Raw genomic sequence first — 13,225 nt, forward strand, 5'->3', positions numbered from 1 at the left:
GATAAAATTCAATTTTATGTAGACAGTAACAAACCAAAATGCTTTTATGATGCCCTGAAGACCATTCATGGGCCAAAAACATATGATGCATCTCAACCACTCAGTGCTGATGGATCCATATTGATTAACAATAGTGGAATGATCCTGGAGAGATGGGCTAAACACTTCCATAGTGTTCTTAAAAGACCATTATCAGTCAATGCAGAAGCCAGTGACCATTTAGCTCAAGTTGAAGTCAATCAGTCCCTAGCTGAAGTTTCATCTGAAGAAGAGGTTTTGAATGCCATTAGGCTGTTTTTAAGTGGCAAAGCTGTTGGTGCTGACTCTGTTCCAGCTGAGATCTACAAGGTTGGGGGGTGGGGTCCATTGCTCATCCAAAAACTGACTGAAATTTTCCAGGTTAGATGTTATGAGTAGGTCATACCCCAAGAATTCAAAGATGCCTCCATTGTCCATCTCTATAAAGGTAAAGGGAACAGATTGTCCTGTGACAATCACAGAGGTATTTATCTTTTAGTCATTATTACAAACTTACTTGGAGGAATGTTAGGAGAGTTCAACTGGAATGTTCCTTCTACTCCACCATCTTGACTTTGCTCTCCATCAACAAATAATTTCTAGCACATAACTCAATCAAGATTAGAAGGAAAGATGGAAAATAATATTCACAGTTAGTATTTCTGATTAAGACCTAATTTCAAACATATACCATGGAAATCAAATTGTGTCAAATTCATAAAAATTTAAGTCATACTCTAACTGATAAATGGACAAAGGATAGGAACAGGAAGTTTTCAGATGAAAACTGCTAGGTGGCGTAGTGGATAGAGCACCGGCCCTGGAGTCAGGAGTACTTGAGTTTAAATCCAGCCTCAGACACTTAATAAGTACCTAGCTGGGTGGCCTTGGTCAAGGCACTTAACCCCATTGCCTTGCAAAAATTAAAAAAAAAACAACCAAAAAACTATCTATAGTCATATAAAAAATGCTCCAAATCATTACGGATTAGCGAAAGTCAAATTAAAAATAACTCTAATGTTATCACCTCACCTCATACCTATTATATTGGCTAAAATCACAAGAAAGAAAAATGATCAATGTTGGTGGAGATGAAGGAAAACTGGGACACTAATGCACTCTTGGTGGATTGTGAACTGATTCAGCCATTCTGGAGAAGAGTTTGGAACTATGGCCAAAGGGCAATAACACTCTGTATATTCTTCTATAAAGCAATATAATAACTAGGTCTATATATATAAAGAGATAATAAAAAGAGAAAGGATTTTAGTGTCAAAAAATTGAAAATTGAGGGGATGCCCATCAATTGGGGAATGACTAAATAAACTATGTTATATGAATGCAATGGACTACCATTGCTCTTTTTTTGTTTTTCTTTCATTCATTTATTTTATTTTAAATTTTCTCAAAGCTACACGCAAAATCAAGTTTCACCATTTACTTCCAAAAACCTTGAATTTCAAATTCTCTCCCATTCCCCCACCCCACTCTGCACATTGAGAAAGCAAGTTATTGCGGGTTGGTTAAAAATGTATAACCATGAAAAACATTACTACAATAGTTAAGTTGTAAATGTAAACATAGTCCCCTATCCCCCCCCAAGAAAGAGAAAAGTTAAAAAATAAGGTGAGAAAAAAAGTATTCTTCAGTCTGTATTCAGAAACCATTATCTCTGACATTGAGATGGATAATATTCTTTATCATAAGTCTGTCACAGAAATTGCTTCAGTATTTTTTCCCATAGTTGCTATTTCTAGTTGTATTTGCATCCATCCTATTCCCCCATTTCCATTTATTCTATTCTTCTCTCTCTCTCTCTCTCTCTCTCTCTCTCTCTCTCTCTCTCTCTCTATCCTTTCACCCTATCCCTCCTCAAAACTATGTTGCATCTGACTACCCTTTCCCATGTTCTTTCTGCTCTTCTATTATGTCTGTGGGGGTTAAGCATGTTTCCAGATTAATCATTTTCAATATGAGGAATTAGGATTAAGGGAAAGAAATATGTAAGAGATTTTTTTAAAATAGGGAATATAGTGTTCATCAGAATCTGAATGATTTTTTGTTTTGTTTTTCTTCATCTGGATGGGGATAGCATTGTCCATAGCTGTTCTGATACAATTGTCTGAGCTCTCTGAACTGCTGAGAGGAGCTGTATCCATCAAGGTTGATCATCTCACTATGTTGTTGTTAATATGTACATTGTACTCTTGGTTCTACTCCCTTTGCTCAGCATTTGATCCAGTAATTCATTCCATGCTTCTCTAGAGTTTGACCATTTATGGTTTCTTATAGCAAAATAATAGTCCATAATATTCATGTACCATAACTTGTTTAACAATTTCCCAGTTGAAGGGCATCCCTCAATTTCCAATTCTTTGCCACTACAAAAAGAGCTGTTATGAATATCTTGGAACATTTGGGATTGTCTCATTTTTTATGATTTATTCTGAATATAGACCTAAAATTGGAATTGCTGGATCAAAGGGTTTGAACAATTTTATTGTTCTTTGGGTATAGTTCTATATTTCTCTCCAGAATGGTTGGATCAGTTCACAACTCCATCAGCAATGCATTAGTGAACCCAATCCTTCCGCAATCTCTCCAACATTATTCATTTTTCATTTTTGTCATCTTAGCCAATCTTATTGGTGTGAGGTGATACTTCAGAATTGTTTTAATTTGCATTTCCCTAATCAATAATGATTTGGAGCATTTTTCAAGTGATTATATATAACTTTAATTTCTTCATTTGAAAACTATCTATTTCTATACTTTGACCATTTATTAATTGGGGAACAACTGGCGACCTTATAAATTTGATGTAGTTCTCTAAATATTTTAGAAATGAGCCCTTTGTCAGAACTCCTAGTTGTGAAAATTGTTTCCCAACTTTCTGCTTTCCTTCTAATTTTGGTAGCATTGATTTTATTAGTGCAAAAGATTTTTCATTTAGCATAGTCAAAATCTTTCACTTTGCAATTTATAATGTACTCTATTTTTTATTTGATGCTAAATTTTTCCCCTTTCCATAGATCAGACAGATAAAGTATGGGTCTATTAATTTATCTATGGTGTCATACTTTGTGTCTAAATCCTGTACCCATTTTGCCTTTATTTTGGGAGGGGTGTGATATGTGGACCTATGCCTAGTTTTTGCCATACTATTTTCCAGTTTTTCCAACAATTTTTGTCAGAAAGTGAGCTCTTATCTCCAAAGAGATAATGTCTTTAGGTTTCGCAAATAGTAGATTACTATAGTTATTTACTACTGTTTCTTTTGAACCTATCCTAATCCACTGATACATTTTGCTTTATCTTAATCAGTACCAGTCAGTTTTAATGACTGCAACTGTATAGTATAGTTTTTAGATCTGGTAGAGCTAAGCCACCTTCCTGTACATTTTTTTTTCATCAGTTCCCTTGCTATTCTTGACCTTTTGCTGCTCCAGAAGAATTTTGTTACTATTTTTTTCAAGCTTGGTAAAATACTTATTTGGCAGTTTGATTGACACTGAAAAAGTAATTTAATTTGGGTAGAATTGTCATTTTTATCATATTAGTTTGACCAACCTATGAGCAATATGCATTTTCCTGTTATTTATATCTGACTTTATTTGAATGAGAAGTGTTTTATAATAGTTTTCATACAGTTTCTGGGTTTGTCTTGGGAGATAGATTCCCACATATTTAGTGTTGTCTACATTTCTCTTTCTATTTCTTGCTCTTGGGGGTGGCTAGGTGGCACAGTGGATAGAGCACTGGCCCTAGAATCAGAAGTACTTGAGTTCAAATTCAGCCTCAGACACTTAATAATTATCTGGCTGTGTGGCCTTGAGCAAGCCACTTAACCCCATTGCTTTGCAAAAACCCTATCCCTTGCTCTTGGGTTTTGTGGTTCTTATAGAGAAATGCTGTTTATTTATGTGGGTTTATTTTATTACCCTGCTACTTTGCTGAGGTTAATTGTTTCAAGGATCATTTAGATGATTTTCTCAGGTTCTCTAAGTATATTATCATATCATCTGCATAGAGTGAAAATTTTGCATCCTCAATGCCAATTTTGATTCCTTTGATTTCTTTTTCTTCTCTTCTTGTCTTCCCTCTCTTCTATCACTTATATGCCCTCTCCACTCCCCCTTTCCCCTTTCTACCATCCCTTTTTCCTTCTCTTTTCCTCTAGGGTGAGATGAATTTCTATACCCTATTAAGTGTGTATGCTACTCCCTCTCTGAACCACTTCTAATGACAATAAGGCTCAGTCATTCCCCCTTTTCTCCCCTTCTTCCTCTTCCCCTCCACTGCAAAAACTTTTTCTTGCCTCTTTTATGTGAAATAACAACACATTTTATCTCTCCTTTTCCTTTCTCCTAGGACATTTCTTTAATCCCCTTTAACTCCACCTTTTTAATATATTATACCTTCAACTTCAACACTCTCTTGTACCTTGTCTATATATGCTCCTTTTAGCTGCCCTAATAATTGAGAAGGTTCATCTGAATTATCAATATCATCTTCCCATATAGGAATATAAACATTTCATCATCATTAAATCCCTCATAATTTGCCCTTCCTGTCCACCCTCTCTATGCTTCACCTGAGTCCTGTACTTGAAGATCAAATTGTCTGTTCAGCTTTGGTCATTTCATCAGGAAAATTTGAAAATACCTTTTTTTCACTGAATGTCCATCTTTTTCCTTGAAGGAGTATGTTCAGTTTTGTTGGATAGTTGATTCTTGGTTGAAATTCAAGCTCTTTTACCTTCCAGAATATCATATTCTAAGCCCTTAATGTAGAAGCTGCTAAATCTTGTGTTATCCTGACTGTAGCTCCATGATAATTGAATTGTTTCTTTCTGACTGTTTTTAATATTTTCTTTTGACTTGGAAGTTCTGAAATTTGGCTTTAATATTACGGTCAGTTTTCATTTTGGAATCTCAGGAGGTGATTGGTGGATTCTTTCAATTTTTTTTAACTCTTTACTTCTAGGATAATAGGGCAATTTTGAGAATTTCTTGAAAAATGTAGTCCAATAATTTTTAAATTATCTCTCCTGGATCTGTTTTCTAGGTCATTTGCTTTTCCAAAAGAGCTATTTCACACTTTCTTCTAGTTTTTCATTCTTTTGTTTTCATTTTATTGTTCCTTGATTTCTCACAAAATCATCAGCTGCCCTTAGCTCCAGTTCACATTTTAAGGAATTGTTTTCTTCAGAGACCTTTTGTATCTCCTTTCTATTCTGCTTTTCAAGGCATTCTTTTCCTCATTGGCCTTTTGGACTGTTTTTTTTTCTATTTGACCCAAACTGGTTTTTAAGATGTTATTTTCTTCAAAATTCTTTTGGTATGTCAAACACCAAGTTGCTGACTTGGTTTACATGATTTTCCTGCATCACTCTCATTCTCTTCCCATTTTTTTCCTCTTCCCCTTTTACTTGATTTCCAAAATCTTTTTTGAGTTCTTCCTTAGCCCGAGACCAAATCATATTTTTCTTGGAGGTTCTGGACTATTGCTCTGTAAAAAATCATGAGCAGTTTGACTTCAAAAAAGCATGAAAAGACTTTCATGAACTCATACTGAGTGAAGTGAGCAAGTAGAACCAGGAGAACATTAGACACACTAGCAGCAATATTTTGAGATGATCAGCTATGATTGACACAACTTCTCTTAGCAGTTTAGTGATCAAGAACAATCCTGAGAGACCTGTTAAGGAGAATGTCCTCTATATACTGAAAAATAAAACCTGGATTCTGCTTGTAGAGCAAAGGATACTATGCTCACTTATAAAAACTACATTTATTTTTTCTTTTCTTCTCATATTTTCACCCTTCATTCTTGTTCTTTTCCCCCAGTTTGATTAATACAGAAATATGTTATTGCCATGGAGAGGGGGTAGATGGTAGAAAATTGTGAAATTGTGAAAAAGATGAATGTTGAAAATCATTTTCACATGTAATTGGTAAAGAAATAAAGTTTGAGGACAACAAACAAAAGACTGGAGGTTTTACAATGAAATCCTAAATAATGAAAAGATCAAATAATTTATAATGTTTCTATGAAATGTGATGCAAAAACATCAAAATTTCTGGGATGCAAATAAAGTAGTCCTTAAACCATATTCCTACAAACAATAAGATAGAAAAAGAAAGGATCAAGACACTTAATATGCAGTTAAAAAATTAGGAAGCCTACAGATAAACAAACTCAAGAGAATTATACAATCTGTAAACAAAAAATTAATTCTTTGAAAAGACTAATAAAATTGATAAACTTGTATCCAAATTTAAATAGAGAAATTAGAAAGCAAATAACATGAAATCCACACCAAAACCTGAGGAAATAAAGAGAATTAATGGAATCCAGTTATAACAAACTTAGAATTCAAAAAAGAGGAATACTAACAAAGAATTGAAATACCCAAATAAACAGAAGATTAAACTAAGTGTTAAATAATCTGATTTCAGAAAAGGAAATGGAAGTAACTGCAAAAACTGGAATGGGAAACATTGGTCTCATTAGATTCACAAAAGAATTCTATTAAATGTTTAAGGAACAATTAATTCCAATATTATATAAATTATTCTCAAAAATTAAGAAAGCACCCTATCAGATCACTTTTATGTGACAAATAGTTCCCTAATATTTAAATCAGTGAAGGATAGAGCATAGAAGCATCAATCTAGAAAAATATCTTTAATGAACATTAATTCAAATTTTTAAAAATGAAAGAGACTATAATGACTTGTCCAATAAATTAATTATCATGACCAAATTATATTTATGCCAGGGATACAACAATGGTTCTACATTAGGAAAACAACATAATCAATCATGTTACAGACAAACAACCAAATATATGTATATAAATTGATTATACTGATAAAAGAAAAAGTCTTTGACAAATATAACAGATTTGTGCTAAAACCCTTACAAAATATTTGAATAGAGGGGTCTTAAAAAATACATGTTAGCAACATAAGCAAGAGGAATATAGAGGACTTTTTTCCTATATATATATATACAGGAATAAACTAAGAATGTTTATTCTTATTTGATGTAGTTCTTAAAATGTTACCAAAAGCAATAAGACAAGATAAAGAAATTGAAATTATAAAGATGCATCATCAGGAGATAAAATTGTCCCTGCTTGCTAATAATGTGATTGTTTACTTAAAAATGTTTAGAGAATCAGCAAAGATATTGAGAGAAATAGCAGTCTTATTAAAGTTGCAGATTATGGAACAAACACAAAAATCAATAGAATTTCTATATCTAAAATTTATATTCTAAGTTCTACATATTCTAAATCAAAGAGACAATGTAAAGGGAAGTGATATTTCAAATAACTATAAGATATATAAAATATTTGGGATAAATTAATTAAAGGACAGAAAATACTTATGTAGATTTAATTATAAAATATTCCTTGAAATAATTTAAAAGCAAATTAATATCTGGAGGAATTTTCAGTGCTCATAACTGGGCCATGCTACTAATATACAAATGATAATATTTTCAAAGTAAATTATAAATGTTTTCCCAGTAAAATCATCAGATACTTCATAGAACTTTATAAGATAGTGAAAGATATTAATGGAAATAATGAAAAATATGGATGAACAAGAATGCTATTTTCAAGTACTTAAATTATGTTATAAAACAGTAGACATCAATGCCATATAGAATAGGTTACAAAAATAGAAAAGTAAATCAGTGAAACAGACTAGATGAGGAAGATGTATGTTTGTGTGGTATATTTGTATGCATATATGTATGTATATGTTACATATGCATATATATACATACATTATATATGTATATATACATATATATGTGTATATATACATATATATATGTATATATATATACATATATATATATGACTACAAGCTATTTTGCAATAGGTAGGTAGTTAAAGGATCTGGGCTAACTATTAACAACCCTACAAAAGAATGGTCCAAAGGATGAATGCTGAAAAGTGTCTTTACATGCAATTTGGGAAAAAATAAATAAACAAATAAAAAAGAAAAAAAATAATCTTCCAAATAACTAATAATAAGAGATACGCAAAAACTATTCAGCATTTTTACCTTACTCCCCATTGTCAAATATAAAAAAAGATGGGAATAGTTAATAATGGAGGGGTTGTGAAGGAGATATGCAGATTTGTGCATTATTTTTTGTTTTGTTTTGTTTTTAATTTTATTTTTCCCAGTTATATGCAAAAGCAAGTTTCAACATTCACTTTTAAAATCTTGAGTTCTGAGTGCTCTCCCTTCCACTGACCCAACTCTCCCTTATTGAAAAAAATATATAGCTTAAAAATGTGTAATCAAGAAAATTATTACCACCATAGTCATCTTGTAATATTAAATATCATCTTCCCTCTCCTCCCAAAAGAGAAAACTGAAGAAAAATAAAGTTTAAAATAAAGTATACTTCAATCTGTATTCAGAATCCACAGTTCTATCTTTGGGATGGATAGTATTCTTTATCATAAGTCCTTCAGAGTTGTCTTGGGTCACAGCATTGCTGAAAAGATAATCATCCTACATGCTGTTAATTTATATGTATATATATATAGTACATTTTTCACGGTGTCTGTTCATACAATTTGTTCAGTCATTTCCCAACTGATGGGCATTCCCTCAATTTCCAGTTCCTTACAACCAGGAAAGAGCTGCTAAGAATATTCTTTTATAGAGATCCTTTTCCTTCCTGCTTTTCATCTCTTCTGGAATATAGATCTTCTAATGGCATTGCTAAGTCAAAGGTAGGCAAGGTTTTATAGCCCTTTGGGCATAGCTCCAAATTGCTCTATAGAATTATTGAATTTTTTTCACAACTCCTCCAACAACACAGTAATGTCTCATTTTTATTGCATCCCTTCCAACATTTGCCATTTTTTCTTTCTGTACTATTAGCCAATAGTACAATTCAATAAATATAAGGTAATACCTCAGAATTGTTCCAACCCACATTTCTCCTGCCAATAGTGAGTTAGGACATTTTAAAAAAATGATTTAAATAAAAAGTACTGATAACCTCATTTGATAACTGTTTCTATCTTTTGATCATTTATCAATTGGGAAATGGCTCTTATTTTTTATAAATTTGACTCTTCTTATGTTTGAGAAATGAGGTCTTTATCAGAGAAACTTGTTTCATTATTTTCACCCACATTTACCATTGCTAATTGTATTTTCCTCCACCTTATTCTCCCCACCTTCATTTATCTATTATCTCTCTCTCTCTCTCTCTCTCTCTCTCTCTCTCTCTCCTTTCACCCATTCCTTCCTCAAGTGTTTTGCATCTGAATACCCATTCCCACAATTGTTCCTCCTTTCTATCACTTACCCCTGTCCATTTTTCTTATCCTTTTCCTCTCCTACTTTCCTGTAGGAAAGAGATTTCTTTACCTTATTGTGTGTGTGTGTGTGTGTGTGTGTGTGTGTGTGTGTGTGTGAGACATTCCCTCTCTTGAGCCAATTTCAATGAGAGTAAGGCTCACTCACTCTCCCTAACCTCCCCCCCACCTTCTTTTATGTGAAATAACTTACCCCATCTTTACTCCATCTTTTTAATATTTTATCTCTTTCAGATTCAACTCCAGCCTGTGCCTTGTTTATAAATGCTTCTTTTAACTGCTCCAATAAATGAGACTGTTCATGAGTTGTCAGCATCATCTTCCCATGCAGGAATACAAGCAGTTCAACATCATTAAGTCCATTATGATTTGTCTTTCTTGTTAGCTTTTTATGCTTCACTTGAGTCTTATATTTGAATATCAAATTTTCTGTTCATCTCTGGTTGTTTCATCAGGAAAATTTGATAGTCCCCTATTTCACTGTTTTCCCTGAAAGAATATATTCACTTTTTTTCTGGGTATTTGATTCTTCATTGTAATCCAAACATTTTTGCCTTCCAGAATATCATATTCCAAGCCTTTTGATCCTTTAGTGTTGAGCCTGCTAAATCTTACATTATTTTGATAATGGCTCCATGGTACTTAAATCATTTCTTTCTGGCTGCTTTCAACATTTACTCTTTGATTGAGAGCTCTGAAATTTGGTTATAATATTCTTGGCTGTTTTCATTTTGGAATTTCAGGAAGTGATTGATTCTTTCAATTTCTATTTTAATCTCCACTTTTAGAATATCAGGGCAGTTTTTCTTGATAATTTCTTGAAAAATGATGTCTAGGTTCTTTTTCTTGGCCATAGCTTTCAGGTTGTCCAATAATTTTAAAATTATATCTCCTGAATTTATTTTTCAGGTCATTTGTTTGTGCAAAGAACTATTACATATTTTCTTCTAATTTTTCATTCCTTTGGTTTTGTTTCATTGTTTCTTAATTTCTTAGAGTCATCAGCTTTCCTCTATTCAATATTTTAAGTAATGAACTTTTGTATTTCTTTTTCCATTTGGTCAATTCTGCTTTTTAAGTCATTCTTCTCCTCATTGAATTTTGGACCTTTTTTACCACTAGACCCAGTTTAGTTTTTAAGACGCTTTTTCCTTCACTATTACTTTGTATGTCCTTCACTAAACTGCTGACTCATTTTTGATGATTTTCTCACATCACTCTTATTTCTCTTCCAAATTTTTCTTCTGACTTTCCTATTTGATTTTCAAAATTCTTTCTGAGTTCTTCCAAGCCTGGTTCATATTTTTCTTGGAGGCTTCAAATGTAAAACCTTTGATTTTGTTTTCTTCTTCTGAGTGTGTACTTTGATCTTCCATATGATGATAGAAACAGATATTTTTTCCTTCTCTTGCTTGATCATTTCTTCAGCCTATTACTTGATTTTAACTGTTAATGTGGAGTTCTGCTTCCAGGGTGGAGGACACATTGTTCCAAGATGTGAAAACAGCTGTTTTCACAGACACTTCTAGAGACCTGAAAGTTCCCAATTCTTTAAAGGTCTTCTAAGAAGTTATGACCACTCTCCTGATCTGTGTTCTAGTTTGTGGATGACAAGAACTCCCCTCTATCCTGGAACTGTGAGAAGGGTCCCTGCTCTGCTCAGGCACTAAGTTATGTTGTATTTCTGCTCCTCTTCTTGGGCCTGGGACCCCAGACTGAGATCTGGATCTGAGTATGAGAAAAGCAACAGATTCCTGAATCAGGGAAAGCAAAGAGACCCTTGTAATCTCTTTCCAGGTCCCTTAACATCAGTGAACTGAGAACTCTGGAAGCAGCTGCTGATGAAGATCCAGTAGTTTTGGGACCTTGCTCCTGGTCTTCTGGGGCTGGGTCTGTGCTGGACTTTGCTCCACTCTCATCCTGGTGCCGTAGAGTTTTCCTGTTGATCTTCCAAGTTGTCCTTGGCAGTCTTGGGCTGGAGGTCTGGAAACCATTACCACTGACATCGACCCATTGCGCAGCTTCTTGTTCCTGCATGTCTAGGGCTAGTTTACTCCTGCTCTGCATTCCTCTCTCACCTTGGTGCAGCAGAACTTACTGCAGCTTTTCCAAGTTGGCTTGGGCTGGAAAATTCTTTCACTCAACCTTTTTGTGGATTCTGCCACTCTAGAATTTCATTAGAGTCATTATTTAAAGGTATCTGTAGAGATTTGGGGACAACTCAGGTGAGTCCTTGACTTTATTCCACTATCTTGGCTCCACCTAGTAGCCTAGTGCATTGTTAATGGAATTGTAAATAACATTGGGAGCTATTTGAAGGGAAGAATTGCTACTACCCTTTCTCTGTATCCTCAATGCTTAGCACATTGCCTGCTAGTAAGTACTTAACAAAGGCTTACTGACTGACTGATATCCATTTTGAAAAGTAACTCAGAATTACCAAAATAAGTCATTAAAAACATTAATACTATTTGATCTAGATATTTCATTATTAGAAAATCTCCATAATTCTCCAGAATGTTCATTATAATACTTTTTTATAATAGCAAAGAACTGGAAACAGGGTAGATTTCATTAATTAAGGGATGGCTAAATAAGAAATGATGAACATAGAGAAAGCAGAAAAATGATGCTTGGTGAAGTAAGAACCAAGAAAGGAATACATACATACATACAATATATATATATATATATATATAATATATGTATAATATGTGTGTGTGTGTATATATATATATATATATATTAGAATCTCAGTTTACAAATAAATTCATTCCAAGATTCTGTTATCATGCAATTTGTTCGCATTGCAAAACAAATTTTCTCATAGGAAATAATGTAAAGTGGGATAATTGGTATTCATATAAAAAGTTATTTATAATTTTAAGTAAGTTTTTTGACCCTAATGTACCTGAAATACAATAGTAATGGTTAGTACACAATATAAAATGAAAATAAAGCAAATTACCTGCACTTTAACTTTGAGAAGAGTTGTGGCTGGGGTGAGGCAGAAAGAGGGAAGAGGAGGAAAGGTTGTTGCTAGGAAGGAGAATCTCTTTCAATCATCAGGAATTTCAACATTAGGAGTGATCTTTCTTATGCTACTTTCACTAAAACTAAGAATAACACTATTACTATTATTTATTTTTTGTTTTTTAGAATCACTTTCATGCTTTGACTCACTGATTTTTCCTTTATATTCACTTCTGAATGAATTGAAGGGGGGGGGGTGGTACTTGAAGCAGACCAATTAAGAAACTGTGCCACAGTTCAGCTAAGAGGTAATGAGGGTATAAACTAAGGGTCTAATTGTGAATAGTGAGAAGGGGCTGCTCATGGAAATTGTATTGAAACAGAAATGGACAATGTGTGTTGAGTGAGGTTCCTTTGACATATGAAAGCAAAAAAAAAAAATCATTGCCCTAGTTGAGTGCCATCCCTTCACAAGCCATTGAAATCCAAACATGATATTTGTACTGTGAACTTTTGTTCATCCTGCAAGACAAATTTTGCAAAAAAATTTGTAAACTAAGTTACCTGTATTCTGAAGACAAACATATTTATGTAGGAGAATATTTCCTAGAGTCTGGGGTTGAAAACTGCCCTGGAAGCTGTTTGCTTCAAAAAGGCCTCCTATACAGAATTTACATGTATTTGTTCCTTTCCTCTTTGATCTTTCTAAGGTATAGGCAAAGTAGTAAGGAGTTTAATAAACTCCTTGTATCTCCTTTCAACTTGGTACTTTTCTTGCTAAATTGTCCCTAAATTATGTTGCAAACATTGAATTATATAATAAATTATATTATGATTGTCTCATTTCACTCAATCTGTAGGACTGTTCAA

Source organism: Macrotis lagotis, chromosome X (genome assembly GCF_037893015.1).
Source record: "Macrotis lagotis isolate mMagLag1 chromosome X, bilby.v1.9.chrom.fasta, whole genome shotgun sequence".
Taxonomy (NCBI): domain Eukaryota; kingdom Metazoa; phylum Chordata; class Mammalia; order Peramelemorphia; family Peramelidae; genus Macrotis; species Macrotis lagotis.